Raw genomic sequence first — 16641 nt, forward strand, 5'->3', positions numbered from 1 at the left:
CTCTGGGCTGATGGCTCAGAGCCTGGAGCCTGTTTCCGATTCTGTGTCTCCCTCTCTCTCTGCCCCTCCCCCGTTCATGCTCTGTCTCTCTCTGTCCGAAAAATAAACAAACGTTGAAAAAAAAATTAAAAAAAAAAAAAAAAAGCTGAACTCATAGAAACAGAGAATAGAATGGTGTTTACCTCAGGCTGGGGGAGCATGGTGAAAAAAATGGGGAGATGTTGGTCAAAGGGTACAGACTTCCAGTTATAAAAGAATAAGTTTGGGGCGCCTGGGTGGCGCAGTCGGTTGAGCGTCCGACTTCAGCCAGGTCACGATCTCGCGGTCCGTGAGTTCAAGCCCCGCATCAGGCTCTGGGCTGATGGCTCAGAGCCTGGAGCCTGTTTCCAATTCTGTATCTTCCTCTCTCTCTGCCCCTCCCCCGTTCATGCTCTGTCTCTCTCTGTCCCAAAAATAAATAAATGTTGGAAAAAAAAAAATTTAAAAAAGAATAAGTTTGAGGGATATAATGCACATCATGGTGATTATGGTTAACAATACTGAATTAAGGGCACCTGGGTGACTCAGTCGGTTGAGCATCTTACTCTTGGTTTTGGCTCAGGTCATGATCCCAGGGTTGTGGAACTGAGCTCTGCATTGGGCTCCGTGCCAAACATGGAACCTGCTTGGGATTCACTCTCTCCCTCTGCCCCTCTCCCCAACTCATGCTCTCTCTCAAAAAAAAAAAAAAAAAAGAAAGAAAGAAACCCCACAATACAGGATTATATACTTGAAAGTTGCTGAAAGAGTAGATCTTAAACATTATCACACACACAAAAAAAAAAAAAGAAAGAAAGAAATGGTAATTACGTGATGAGATGATGAGATGGACGTGTTAGCTAAAGGTAAGGTAATAATCAGTATGCAATATGTAAATGTATCAAATCAACAAGCTGTACATCACTTACACAATATATGCCAATTATACCTGAAATGAAGCTGAGGGAAAATTATATATGAACTACTCAATAAATATTTCAGATAAATTCTCAAAATATCAGGTTAAAAAGAATAGATATGGAGATATAGCCCCATCAAGCAGTCAACCTTTTAGAATTAAACAATCAAAAAAGACACTTAAGGACTGGCACATTTGAAGAGCTTACTGATTCTTAAAAACATTACATTTCTGAGAAAGAAAACTTCAATAAGATTATCAGTATCTGGAAATGCACTATTAAGAGTGTAGGAGATGAACTAGAACTTGAAATATGAGTAGGTTTTAATAATGACTTAAAGTGCTATTTAGTAACAAGGACATTTATTTCAAATAAAATCATCCTACTCAATGTCCCTTCTGCTTGATGTGTGTACAAGTGAAAAGTGGTGAGGAGAGCATGGATTGGCATGTGGCAGCACAGCAGGTGCTAAACAAACACAACACACTGTGCTCTTGCACCAAATATCACGAAAAAACACCTTCTCCTACTTTCCATATGCACAGAAAAATAATAAATTATGGATTATTTTCCTATACAGTATAATAAATGAAGTCCCACACTTTAAGACTATCCGGGTATATGTATATACACATTCATACCTTCTTGTATAAGTTTATATTTTTAGTAAAATCATCAGTGTGGAATTTCACAGGCTTGTATGAAATTTTATAGTGGGTTTTATAGTAGTTAAGCAATTAGTCAAGTAAATCTTCCTCGAAATTATCTACACTATAAAGTTTCCTGTGGTATAAAAGATAAAATATGTCAGTGATACTTGAATTTTCAAAGAATAGATGCATCATATACAATATATACAAATGCTAGCACTTTACTAAAAAAAAAAAATCTGAACCCAAGGAAACCTAATGACAAAATGTAAAAATAGTTTTTATTATTCTAGAATTAGGACGAAAGTGTCAGAGACATAACATATTAGCATAACATATTAGTATCCATAAGTGATAAGGATACTCAGGCTTATTATTAGGAAAAACTTGTAAAGCAAAGAATATGCTACATATAATACCAACAGTCATCTTTTGTCTATAGAGATGCCAAGTAATGTCTCGTAAGCTTGAATTATTTGCACAGAAACTGTCAGAACAAACCAAGAAAATTCCTTAAATTATTTTTATGAATTAATGTTGGAGTTTATTTTGTTTAAGATACTGCATGTAGCACATTGGGAATTTCATATCTTTGGAATGTAAAGAAGCCTCTGTCATTTTACTCCTGCTACTTCATGTGTGCACACATTTCTACAAAGAAGGTGCCAAAATCTGGTCAAATGGTTGAAAATGATGAGCAAGAGTGAAAGTACATGATCTTCCTCCCAAAGAGAGTTAAGTCTCTTTCGCACTGACATTTAGGCAATATGAACTTCAGTATACTCCATGGGGAAAAAAATGACAATTTCTTGATTGATGAGGAGTTGGTGAGGTAGAAATAACTGTGGCAAGCTTTGGCCAATAATCCCTATATATTTCTTTCACAGTTAATAAAAATTTAAAACCAGAGGTGTTGTAGTAAAGTAATTGTAGCATGGTTCTTGGATGATGAGAAGAACATTAGTGAACATCCATTAATATGTGTGTTTTCTTGGCAAATTTTTAAATAATATTTTTCATATATATATGTTTGCTGATAAGAAAAACACAAAATTTCTTCATCCTTTAAGAGTTTATGTATTGACTTCCCCCCCTACCATGCAGTAGTTAAATTTTAATGGTCTAAGTTATTTGTTAGTGATATTTTCACTAAATTAAATCTATCCATAATTATTTTTTTTCAGTTGAATTGTTCTGATATTTCAAATTTCCCCCCTTTAAGATTTTAGCCAAGTATATTTGATGTATTTCACTGTATTTCACTTCTTTATTTCTTAAACAACAGGAACTAATGAGAAATTAAAAGCAGCTGTAAACACTCAGATTCAATAATTTTCTCAGTCATGATTTTGGTGCAGTTAAAACTGACAAATAGTTTATTATATGTTGTCAACATTATGGTAGAATGTTCAAATGTTGAATATGAATTTAGGAATATTCCCCAACTTACATTTCTGTTATTTTCTAAAAGCTGACACAGAGAAGTTTATCACTTTGAAATGCAGATTTTTAAAATTCCTCCTATTAACAATGCCACAAAAGATGATTGTTGAAACAAGTTGAATACTATTTACCATGATGTTATAGAAGACTATTATTGACTGTAACATTTCCATTATTATTAACCACAGCTCATAAACTGGTTCCTCTAGAAAGTATATTCAGAATTCTATCAGAGAAGGCAGGTCTTTTTTCCCCCAACTAAGCAATGGGAATGAGAACTCGGGTTGTTCGGCAGTAGGGAAGGGATTCCAGAATGATCTTCCCTAAGGTGACATCTTTAGGTGAACAGAGATTGGGCCTGCTGGAAGCTGATATAGCTTATTTATTAATTATACTTGCAAAAACAAAAATAAATCTCTAAATGAGAATTCTTTTTTTTAAAGTTTATTTATTTGGGGGGGGTGCAAGCTGGAGTGGGGAGGGCAGAGCGACACACAGAGAGACAATCCTAAGCAGGCTCTGCACTGTCAGCACAGAGACTGATGTAGGGCTTGATCTCACAAACTGCAACATCATGACCTGAGCCGAAATCAAGATTTGGACACAACCAGTTGAGCCACCCAGGTGCCCCTCTAAATGAGAATTCTTAAATGTTACTGTAAATTGACATCTCCTGCTGCTTTCTGGCTACCTGGAACCTCACAGATGGGTCAGCCTTTTAGAGAGAGTGCGTCACATTCTAAGATATTTACTCCAACTTACTATAATAAGACCTGGCATTCTTCCAGAGAAGATGCTTTAGGATAATTTTTTGAGAAGAGATCGGTAAAAGAAATTTACAAAAATATTTGAAAGCTAATAGTATAATCTTTTATTTCACACACTTTAGTCTATATCTGAATGATAATTTCACGGTGGAGTTTGTACTTCTAAAAGGACTTTTGTGAACAACACTAAAAAAATTGCACCATTAACATATGTAGCTTAGTTATATAAAAGGGGCATTCTAATCCTAAAGTAATATAGAGCGATGCCTTATAAAATAAAGAGTAAGGAAAAATTCAGTATTATTATTTTAATGGTAATTGATAAAAATCTGTATCTCTTGAAAGCTAATGCCTGTAGTTATAGATTAGCATGGTAGTTTGGTTATCTTGAGTAAGAGTACAAACAATTATAAAAATGGTTGAAATAAAACTGCTATATGTTTATTTTTTGAACAAGATGATGGAATTGATAAAGATAAAAACTAATTTAGTATAATATATCTATAGCATGTAAACATAACTGACATTAAGTATTTAGTTTTTTGGATAACTCTTCTGTAGTTACGTAGAATTTCACCATATCCTCCAGCTTTTTGTATGTGTGTGGGGAAAGTAACATCTGTTGCTTCATTTAATAATCATTTTGAGTTTATTCATAAATTAACTTATTGTGTGTATATCTGTTAATGTATAGTAATTTAGCATACACTTTAAAAACTACTTTCCTAGATAATTATGAGTAAGAAACATTTCTTGTTTTCATATACTACTTATGAAATAAGAGTTAATATTTCTATAGTACTTAACAGGCTCCCAACACTGTTCTGTGTGCTTTAACATAGATATATGCAATCTTTACAGCAATCCTGTGTGATAAATTCTATTACTATCTCCATTTAATAAATGAGAAGACTGAGGTACGGTGTTTAAGTAACTGGCCAAGATTACACAGCTAGTAAATGTAGAGAGTGTATTATGTAATTTATTTATTTTTACCAAAGATACTTTCCAATTTTTAGGTATAGGAAACTATTCAGGATTCTTTTGAAGTCATCTACCTTAAGAAGGCAGTCTATCTTGAGGCATGATCTTCTTAAATACCTAAACACAAAGAAAACAAATATGCAATCACAATGTTTTTTTGGTATTATATGGTAAATTACATAAGAGGTCAGTCAAGTAAATAATATATACGGTAATTTGGTAAGAATGGCATTGCTGAGTATTTTCAAGGAGGAGGAATTACACAATTTGAATAAAGTGCAGACAATGGATTGTCAGGCAACAATGATAATTTGCAGAAATTCAGAGGCAAATTAATGATAGCAAGACGAAATTAGTGGCAAGTAGCAAGAGAAAAATTAGGGAGTATTTAGAAAGTGAAATCCACTTGTGGTTTGTTAGGTATCGGCATGAAGTAGAAAATGGGCCACTGAATAATGACACATAGGCTTCTGGGCTAGGCACTAGGGTAGTTCCTATAGACAATCATTTATTTAGACAAAGTGAAAGGTAAAAGCACCAGCACTGGCAAATTTGGTTGGAGGATAAATTACTTCAGGTACTGACAAACTGATTTGAGTTATAATGTGGGAGATTTTGTATATGTGAAAGCATGGAGACAAGTTGGATTCTGCTATAAATATTATACTGTTTTTAGATTTTCAATTCAATTTTTTAAAAATCTGAATTCAAATCAAAGTATTATGTAGAGTTATTTTACAGAAGTTCTTATGATTTATGTGACAAAATGGTGGTTTATTGATTATGTACGTCAAAACAGTATGCTTTTTATAATCTTTACAAATGAATGTGTAATGTATGACATTTTATTTTTTTTTAATTTTTTTTCAACATTTATTTATTTTTGGGACAGAGAGAGACAGAGCATGAACGGGGGAGGGGCAGAGAGAGAGGGAGACGCAGAATCGGAAACAGGCTCCAGGCTCTGAGCCATCAGCCCAGAGCCCGACGCGGGGCTCGAACTCACGGACCGCGAGATCGTGACCTGGCTGAAGTCGGACGCTTAACCGACTGCGCCACCCAGGCGCCCCTGTATGACATTTTAAAAACTAAACTTTACACCAGGGCTTCTGTGAAACCTTCTTTGGCCAAAGTTTGTCCAGTCCTCAAGGTACTCCATGGGGCAGCCCCCATGCTTCCCCAAGGGGTAAACAAGTGTCTTCTCCTGGCTTGACTACAGAGGGTGGACCAGGGCAGTGGTCCTCAATAGGCCTTATCCAATGATGAGACAAGAGACAATGGAAGGGGCCCTGGGCTGAGACACTGAGGCATGGTGGTCAGCAATGCTTCAGGTTAGATAAAGAAGATATTTTCTGGGACACCTGGGTGGCTCAGTCGGTTGAGCGTCCAACTTCGGTTCAGGTCATGATATCACGCTCTGTGAGTTCGAGCCCCGCGTTGGGCTCTGTGATGACAGCTCAGAGCCTGGAGCCTGTTTCCAATTCTGTGTCTCCTTCGCTCTCTGACCCTCCCCCATTCATTCTCTGTCTCTCTCTGTCTCAAAAATATATAAACATTAAAAAAAAAAAGAAGATATTTTCTTAGTGTGGATTGCTGCCTTTGGTAAGAAAATGGCCATCATGTCATTCACTCCACCAGTTGTGAAGAGACTGCTGGGACAGAAGAAATCATCTGGTGAATCTAGAGGAGCTGGTGGAGGAGAGCAGAATGGACAGGAAGAATAGTGGTATGAGGAAGTAGTTAAAAGTTTGAAGAAGAAACTAAAGAAAACAGGACACTTAGATGAACTTGACAAAGGCATCACTACTCAAAATTGTAACGCTAAACATGTTACCATACCAAGCCCTCACTCTGAAATTTGGAGACTAAGTACACCATATGTGATAGATCAGTGGGATACAACGGCCTTTACAGCTGCTTTGAGCAAACAGGGCCTCTCAATGGTCATCTTCAAGTATCTCATTGGAAAGGACTGCCATATTTTATATGTTGCTGATTATGGTTCTGGTCTGATATTCACAGTCATCGTGGACTCAAAGCAATGTAAACTGAAAATGTGCTTTTAGTCTTTAAAAGGATGAAGTATGTTTAACTTCACTACTACCATACATTGGAAACACAAGTGTTGCCTTTGGTATTGAAATAACATAACTGCCACCTCTAGATAATTATACCTATTCCTTTCCAGAAAACACTAATTTCCTAGTGGGAATTGAGCCATAGAGTAATTATATCCTAAAAACTTCATCCTCTGGATGTATCAGTGAAGATGGAAGAACAGGTGATCAACAATGGAACACATGTATGGATATAGGATCTACAGCAAAAAAAAAAATCCTACTACTCTTTGCCTGTTAATCATAGTTGGATTTGCATCCAGTTACTCAGAACCTGCATTTTGGTGTTCAGTATCATGTTATGTATTAAACCAGAGGGTTGAAGAGAACTTCCATACATCATAGCTCTCACTCGCTGTAGATGGCTTCACAGATCCATCAAATCAAGAAAGGTTCTGCATAGGGTTACTCTCCAATGTCAATCAAAAAGCTACATAGGAATGACAGAAAGACATATAGGAGTGTGCTTATATTACATAGGTGGGAAGTTTTTGCCGAGTGCCTAAGTGATAGTGCAGTCTTTGTGCAGAGCCTCAAGGATAGTCAGATATAGAGCTGGCACCCTGCAGCAAGAGTGTAAAATTCCACCAGGCTGCAATTTGAAGATCTTCACCAACCAGGAATTTACTTCTCTTCTTACTCAGTGTGCTAATCAGTTTTGAAGTTGTGTATCAGCTGACTAGAATATGTACCATGAGTTTTGTGAAAGGGTGGGAAGCAGAATACAGAAGGCAGATGGTAAAGACTGCTCACTGGATTGAACTTCCTCTGAATGGACCTGTACAGTGGTTGGACAAAGTATTACCTCACATGTGATCCCTTCAGTGGGAGGCTCAAGCATGTCATAAAGTTTCATCACCAATCAAGCCCTATCAAAAGGCTTAATGTAACAACGCTTTTGACATAGTATTTGTATGTGGTGCCCATGGAGTGTTTACTGTCCAAAAGTTTAATAAACAAACACTTAAAGTCTCATTAATTGAAGCATCTTGTAGAGTAGGTTTTCTGTGTTTGAATATTAGATAGGAAAATTAGTATCTAGAAATACCCTCCCATACAGGAAGAAGAGAAGATTTTAAAGACATACTGATGCTGTCTTAGGCATAAAACTGAGTCCCAAAGGTTTACTAATAACAGTAGTAGTTATATATACAAGTAACGTATCATGATTCAGTATCAACGTATTTGTACTGTTGATATACATTTCTAATTTACATAACTTAGGTATGTGTATGCGCTGTTTCTTAATCATACCTTCATAAAGTTACAATTATTTAATCTGTTATTTCCACTTACCCATTATTTTTGTCTTTTTAAATATATAATATATATTAAGACTTTCATGGCATTTAGAAACAGATTTTCTTCTAGAAAAACTAATTTTTCTGCCTTTTGCAAAAAAATGAACTTTTGAGAGGGGAATAGAGGAGAGGAGAGGAGAGGAGAGGAGAGGAGAGGAGAGGAGAGGAGAGGAGAGGAGAGGAGAGGAAAGAAATTTGCAACAAGAGATTTCTATCAGTCTTCAAAAAAGCAAAAATACTTTAATCTGTTTACTGTGTTAAGCAGTCACACATGTAGAAAATAATAATGCAAATAAATTAATATATTACCAAATAAATGAAATTCAAATTAGAAATTAGAAAATAAAGTATTTTGCCTGGCTGTCTTACTAATTACTTGCTGCTAATAAGAATTTTCCTTACTATTGAAGTCTGCCTGACTTTGCCTCTAGAGAGTTTATACAAATTAATACATTTGTGACCTTTCCATCTAAAAAATATAAAAATCTCTGAGATGACAAACATGCTGTTTCCACTTAAATTTCTTCTCATAGTTTTAAAATTATGTACTTTTCTGATACTTACAATGAGACATATTTAGAAGCATCAACTGTGGCCTACATTTTACTTTGGCCTGTAGTTTGTATTTACTGTTATTGTAAGAAACTGTTGAGAGATATACATATCTGATAGTTGCCCTTTGATAACTGTGAGCAGAATGAATTTTCTGAAAGGAAGGGAAACTAATAGACTGTGATTAAATCTTTCATTCTATTATTGGGTGGTTATTAGATTAGTTATCATGAGAAATGTTTAACACTTTGCACAAGCCTGAGGCAGCTCATAGATATCTTTTATTGAAGTCCTGTAGCATATATCTAAATTAATTTTATTCAAAATCTATCCATTCACCACCTTTTGTATGTCCAGTTTTTACCAGGAGCTGAAAATACCTTTGAAAAAGAATGATTCTCTCAATACCACTGTGTGGTTTAAGAGATAAATTTTCAACACAATACCTTAAATATATATATATATGTTGTTGGCTTAATTATCAGAAATTATAGGGTGCCTCAGTGGCTCAGTCAGTAGAGCATCTGACTCTTGATTTCAGCTGAGGTCTTGATCTTACAGTGTGAGATCAAGCTCTGCATTGGGCTCCGTTCTGGGCTTGGAGCCTGCTGAAGATTCTCTCTCTTCCTCTCCTTCTGCCCCTCCCCTGCTCACAAGCATGTGCATGTGCATGTGCTCACTCTCTCTCTCTCTCTCAAAAAAAATAATAATCAGAATTTATAGTTTTAGAGTTTAGACAAAGAATTGGAATACATTACGAGTTCTAAGTAATAATTATCCCTCTGAGATTTATATGAGACACCTATGAAAAATAAATATATTTTTAATAGAGGTTCAATGCATCAAATAGACAATATAAGATATGTGATATTTACCATGAATATGTTAATAAAAATGAGGAAGTTGATTAATGACATTATAAACATGACCTTAATAAAGCTAATATTAAATAAAATATCCACATAGTTGGATTTCATTAGCTTGCTGAAAGAAATTCTCTTGTGTACTGTAGAAAAATGTTGCAAAAAATTGGAAACCTTTGAATGATGCATTATGTGCTGCCGATAATTTAAAATTTTAGTGGTGATAAGAGAGTATAATCTGATTTGTGTGTTTGGTCAGATCACTCTATTGATCTTGTACATGATACCATTCCATTTGGAAGATGAAATTGAAATGAATATCCAAAATGATGCATTTTATTGTCAGTGCAAGTAATCATTAAGGCTAAACATCACAATGGTAGCAGCTACTATATCCTAATAACTGTACTGAAAATATTGAAAGGAAATTCTACATTACCACATTCTGTATATTATCTAGAACAAGCAAAATATTTTATTTATGCATGTTTATAACATAATACAAATAGGCATGTTTCTTCACTGGTACATGGAGTTTACCATGGTTAGTTTGGCATACTAAGCTTATTTAAAGGTATATTTACTTTTTAATTTCAACTCATAAAGCCAAAGCCCACATTTATATAAGGCATTGCAAATTGTGCTTACACAGTTTAGCTACTTTTCACTATGCTTTTCCTTACTTTGTCATTCTTATACCTATGTTGACATAAAGTAAGGGCGTATATTTGTCCCTTACAACTTATTAATAAGAATGTTATTCATGATTAAGGAAAATGATAATTTCCTAAGACATGAAATTGCAGCATGCTTACTTGTTACTATATTTTAGGCTATATTCTTCTTATAAATATCTTGCATGTATGATGGGGGGGGGACAAATTGTAACAATAGCTTTGAGTATGTATTTCCTTACCAAATATATTTTGCATTTTCAAGCACAGACATATATGCAGGATACTTTTGAAATCATGTAACTATAATTTGAAAGGGAGTGTAAGTTTGCCATTTAAAGAGGTAGCATATTTGGTTAAGATGGTTTGGTTAAGAATGTGCAACTAGATATAATTTTTTGTGTGTCTGTCATTTAGTTCTACTACTATTTCCTTTATTTTTTTTTAATTTTTTTTCAACGTTTTTTATTTATTTTTGGGACAGAGAGAGACAGAGCATGAACGGGGGAGGGGCAGAGAGAGAGGGAGACACAGAATCGGAAACAGGCTCCAGGCTCTGAGCCATCAGCCCAGAGCCTGACGCGGGGCTTGAACTCACGGACCGTGAGATCGTGACCTGGCTGAAGTCGGACGCTTAACCGACTGCGCCACCCAGGTGCCCCTGTCATTTAGTTCTATTACTATTTCCTTTAATAAAAATCTGAAAATGTACTTTACTTCTGTACCTTACATATTTTTATGATTACAAAGAGCCCGGGGCGCCTGGGTGGCTCAGTCAGTTAAGCGGCCGACTTCGGCTCAGGTCATGATTTCACAGTCCGTGAGTTCGAGCCCCGCGTCGGGCTCTGTGCTGACAGCTCAGAGCCTGGAGCCTGTTTCAGATTCTGTGTCTCCCTCTCTCTGACCCTCCCCCATTCATGCTCTGTCTCTCTCTGTCTCAAAAATAAATAAACGTTGAAAAAAAAAATTTAAAAAAAACAAAGAGCCCAACCAAGATGAATTGTAGCTGTGAACTAGTGTTGTTAAAGAATTAACCTTACCCAAAGAGAGGTTGTCCTTTGCCTTAATTTTCTGAAAAGTAATCTCTAATGCTTGGGACATCCTGCCTGATAAAATGTCTTTATTGGCCAGGGGTCCTTGGAACATGCCTTATAGTCTAGGCTGACAGTCATTTATGGTGACAGCTTTGTACCTATGGAGAATTTAGAGGCCTATGTCAGCCACATGGCCAGTCAGGCTTGACACATGACCAAACCCCAATTAAAGTCTGGACACCAGACCTTGGATGACTTTCCTTGTTGGTCAGATTACACATATATTATTACACCTCAATCCTGGGAGCTGTTAGTATTGTTCATAACTCCACTGCAACAGTACTACTAGAAGCTTCAAATTTGGAAATTCCCTAGATTCTATCCTATGAACTTCTTCCTGTAGGTGATAATAATCTGTATCTTTTTTCTTTATCAAATAGTAGCTATGAGGATAATAGCGTTTGGTGAGTTTTGTGAGTCTGAATGAAGGTGGTTTGGGGGACCCCTAGACTTATGGTTATGTATGAGAAATGAAAATGGCTTGGGGACTTACAAACTTTACACAACTAAATATCTCTTTAAAATTTGGCTTTGAGGTAGAGTAGGAGTTAGTAACAGATTTCTAGGACGGTTAGTGTGGGTCTGGGCATATAAAGAAGCTGCCAAAATCTTGTGAAAATTACCTAATTTAATGTTTTATAGCACTTAGAATAGTTCTTAAAGCAGATTAAGCACTACATAAATATTATCTCTTGTCTTAATTTTTGACATAAATAAAGTCTTTTAAGTATGACTTTAATATAGCAAGTACTAGTTAAAGAAGTGTGTACAGTCAGTCACTGTTAAGATCTTAATTGATTTTTGTTGATTTTAGTCAACTGCCATAGGGCCTCTACTCATCTGTCTCCTCCATTCACTCTCTAAATGGAGGGATTGAATTTACAGTTCAAGGTTCTTTGTTCTAGAATCACCTTTCCTGTTGATGTGATGACATTTCTGTTCTTGAACTTAACATCCATAGATCTGAGTAAATCTATTTTTCTGGATATTTTCCTGAGGTAATCAGCCAAACATTAGTTTCTTCAACTAGGACAGTTATTTTCTGTCCAACTTTTGAACATTCTCAGAAACTTTGTATTTTTTATTCATATAAAATGATATGTTGATTTTTTTGTTATCTGTGTATAATAGATGCATTGGATCTTCTCTCTCATATTAATATCTTTAACTACTTGATAATCTTTACATGATGGTTAAATTCAGTACCTATAAATCTGATGATGCCTTCTGAATTATTATTTATATAATGCCTTATATATGGTTTACTTTGATTTATTTGAAACAATTCTTTGCATATTTTTGTCTTTTAATGATAATGCACATTAGCTTTTTCTTTAGGAAAACACATTTTTACTGTTTTTATAAATCTTTAATATATATTTACAATATAACCACAATTTTTATTTTCAATTTTTAAAGTGAATTCATTCAGACAACAGACAAGTGACAAGCATTAGTACATTTCCTGACTGCTTGCCAGTTTATTTTTTTAATTTAATTAGTTAATTAATTAATTAATTAATTTTTTAATCTACATCGAAGTTAGCACATAGTCCAATAATTATTTCAAGAGTAGATTCCGGTAATGCCCCCCCCCCCACCATGTGTAACATCCAGTACTCATCCCAACAAGTGTCTTCCTTAATGCCCCTTACCCATTTAGCCCATCCCCCACCCACCCACAACCCCTCCAGCAACCCTCAGTTTGTTTTCTGTATTTAAATCTTTTATGTTTTGTCCCCCTCCACATCTTCTTTATCCACTCATCTATCGATGGATATTTGGGCTCTTTCTATACTTTGTCTATTGTCAGTAGAGCTGCTATAAACATTGGGGTGAGTGTGCCCATTTGAACAGCACACCTGTATCCCTTGGATAAATACCTAGAAGTGCTATTGCTGGGTCATAGAGTATTTCTATTTTTAATTTTTTGAGGAAACTCCATACTGTTTTCCAGAGTGGCTGCACCAGTTTGCATTCCCACCAGCAGTGCCAAAGAGATCCTCTTTCTCCGCATCCTCGCCAACATCTGTTGTTGCCAGAGTTGTTAATGCTAGCCATTCTGACAGGTGTGAGGTGGTATCTCCTTGTGGTTTTGATTTGTATTTCCTTGATGATGAGTGATGTTGACCATTTTTTCATGTATCTGTTTGCCATCTGGATGTCTTCTTTGGAAAAGTATGCATTCATGTCTTTTGCCCATTTCTTCACTGACTATTTGTGTTTTGGGTGTTGAGTTTGATAAGTTCTTTATAGATTTTTGATACTAATCCTTTATCTGTTATGTCATTTGCAAAGACTTGTCCTATTCTGTTGGTTGCCTGTTAGTTTTGCTGATTATTTCCTTAGCTGTGAAGGTTTTTATCTTGATGAGGTCTCAAGACCTAAACATAAGACAGGAAGCCATCAAAATCCTAAAGGAGAAAGCAGACAAAAACCTCTTTGACCTCAGCCCCAGCAACATCTTATTCAACTCGTCTCTGGAGGCAGGGCAAGCAAAAGCAAAAATGAACTATGGGGCCAATTTATTTTAAAGTGTATTGTTTCTTCCTTAAGCAACAATTAGCCCATAAAGATTTCACTAGACTAATTTTCAATTATTACTATTTCATTTAATATCAGTGATCATTTTGTTTTCATATTTGAAAAAAATATTTCTAATATCTTTTGTATTCTACATCAGATAATGGCTTTTCTTAGGGGGGCATATTCCTTAGATATGTTGTTTATGAATTATCTGAAAATGATTGTCAAAAATCATTTGTAGTCTGAATCTTTTGAGCTCATTTATAAAAATATTTTGGTATATTTTTCAATTGTCTTTATTCTAGATCTGGAGTTGTCAAACGTTTCCTTTAAAGATAACCAGATAATAATATTTTAGGCATCTGGTTCTTCTGGTCTATGTTATAACTACTTAACTCTCGCATTGTAGTACAAAAGTTGGCATGGAAAATATGAAAATAAAAGGATGTAGCTGTAACCTAATAAAACTTATTTTAAAAAAAAGATGGCCAGCCCATCCATGAGCCATAGTTTACTGGCCTCTGCTGTAGATTCATTAAAGATATAGATATAGATATAGATATAGATATAGATATAGATAGATATAGATTCATTATATATATATATATATATGTATATATATATATATATATAAATCAGCAAACAGATTGAAGTTACGGCAAAGTAGAAAACACTATAATAAACTTAACTGTTTTTAATGCTAAAACTTAATATTCATGTCCTACAGTTTATCTCACCAGAAAAATTTGATTCTTTAAAATCAATTTATAAACTTAGACTAACAAAGTATTTTGGTTTGGTTTGGTTTTGATTTTTTCTGTGCAAATTCAAGAGTGAGAAAAGATTGAAAAATAAGTGAACAGTGTTTTAGGGACATGTGGAACAATATTAAAAACTCCAATATATCTGTAATTAGAGTCTCAGAGAGAGAGACATAATATTTGAAGAAATAAAGGCTGAAATATTTGCAAAAGCATTGATGGATACAAATTTACAGATTTGAGAAACCGAGCAAAACACAGAATGAAAACAAAATAACCTAGGCATATTTTCAAAATACTAAAATCAAAGATAAAGACCAAATGAAGATGAATCTTGAGTAGCTAGAGAAAAACAACATGTTTTGCACAAAAGGATAATGATTTGAACACTCATTGACTTCTTATCAAAAACAACAGAGGCCTGAAGACAATGGAACAATGTATTTGTAAGTGCCACCAAAATTTATTTCTCCATCCACTGAGATCTTTTAAAAATTAAATTGATATGAAGATGTTTTCAGGTAGAAAAAACAAAGAGAATTTTTTGCAGAAAACCTGTACTTTAAGAAATGATAAAAGTAGTTCTTTAAAAAAAAATAAAAAAGTACAAAGATAAAATGAAGGATAATGATGTTAAATGGAAACTTGAATATGGAAGAGATATTAACAGAAAAAAATGATGAATAAAATGATTTATTTCCTTATTAATATATTTAACAGTATATAATTGTTTTGAAGAAAAATTATATTATTGTCTTGTGGGATTTAAAACATACATAGTCATAATATATGTATATATAACAACTGCAATATAAAGAACTTAAGATGGGTAAATTGTTAAATATAGTCGGCTTTCACATTTTATATTAGGTGTAAATATGTTCTTTCTCATGGACTATGAAAATGTATGGAGGTATATTTTAATTCATAGAGCAAGTACTAAAAATGTGTGCAAATAGTTTTCTCTAAAATGTCATTACATAAACTAAAATGAAAGTCTAAAAGTATTCCAGTAGTTCAAAAGAAGACAAGAGGTACAGAAATAAAAAAGATAAAAATAAGCAATATAAAACAAAACTCTAAAATTAAATCTGAGTTAAGATAGCAGAGTAGTAAGGGGAGTCTAGGCTTGTCTCATCCCTCGAACACAGCTGGATCAACATCGAACCATTCTGACCACCCAGGAAATCAATCTAAGCATTAACAGAGCAATCTGCATAATTTGAGGGACAGAATATGTCAGGTACAAAGTGCAGAAAGGTGAAATGGGAGAGAGAGAAGAGTTGTGGTGCTGCAGAGGGGAGGGAGCTGTTTTCACAGAAGAGAAAGACAGAAGGAGAGAGAGAGCAGTGCATCAGGTTTGCACAAGAAAGTCCTCCCCCTGAAAGCAGCTAGAGAGAAAGAGTGAAAACAAACACAGGAAACTGCACAAGAAAACTGTTCTCCAAAACCGTTGATGGGGAAATAGGAGAGGGTTTCAATACTACCAGTTTTTTTTATAAACAGAAGAATCTGAAGTTTCAGAGGTTAGCCACTGGTGGTCCTCCAGAAAGGAAGCTGAGCAGAGCCCCAGGAGTGGGCAGCATGGTCTAAGGATCCCCTGGGTCAGACGGGCAGAAGCAGTTCCCCTGGTTGGAGTGCATTTGGTAGAGGTGATACAGCCTCACCATAGGCAAAAGACCCAGTGAGCACCATCAAGCCGCCATGTTCACACATATAGAAACAAAGACATGGGCTGAAGGCAGCAAACCCTGGAGCCAGCTGTATGTTTTGATTTACCATAAGCTCTAAACCTCTGCCATGCCTACTGGCACCACTGTTTCCTGGGACAAGCTGGCCACAGCATAGTGAGCTCTTCCTCCACATCACTGCAGGTCCAAACCATGGGGGTCTCTGAGTGTGGGGTTTTGAAATGCAGCTATGCCTGACATAAAACTTTGGAGAGAGATGCTGCCTGGTAAGTGGACAGCT

The 16641-nt window shown here is 35.2% G+C and overlaps 1 long non-coding RNA gene and 1 pseudogene across 2 annotated transcripts in view; both read left to right on the plus strand.

Annotated features, from left to right (window-relative positions):
• LOC147577519 (uncharacterized) overlaps positions 1-16641 on the plus strand; it is a 322949-nt gene that overhangs the window by 195224 nt on the left and 111084 nt on the right. The window lies entirely within an intron of this gene.
• On the plus strand, positions 7074-7715 carry LOC112849814 (SMAD family member 2 pseudogene; annotated as a pseudogene).

This window comes from Puma concolor, chromosome C2 (assembly GCF_028749965.1).
Source record: "Puma concolor isolate L17-30 chromosome C2, mPumCon1.1.hap2, whole genome shotgun sequence".
Classification (NCBI taxonomy): Eukaryota; Metazoa; Chordata; class Mammalia; order Carnivora; family Felidae; genus Puma; species Puma concolor.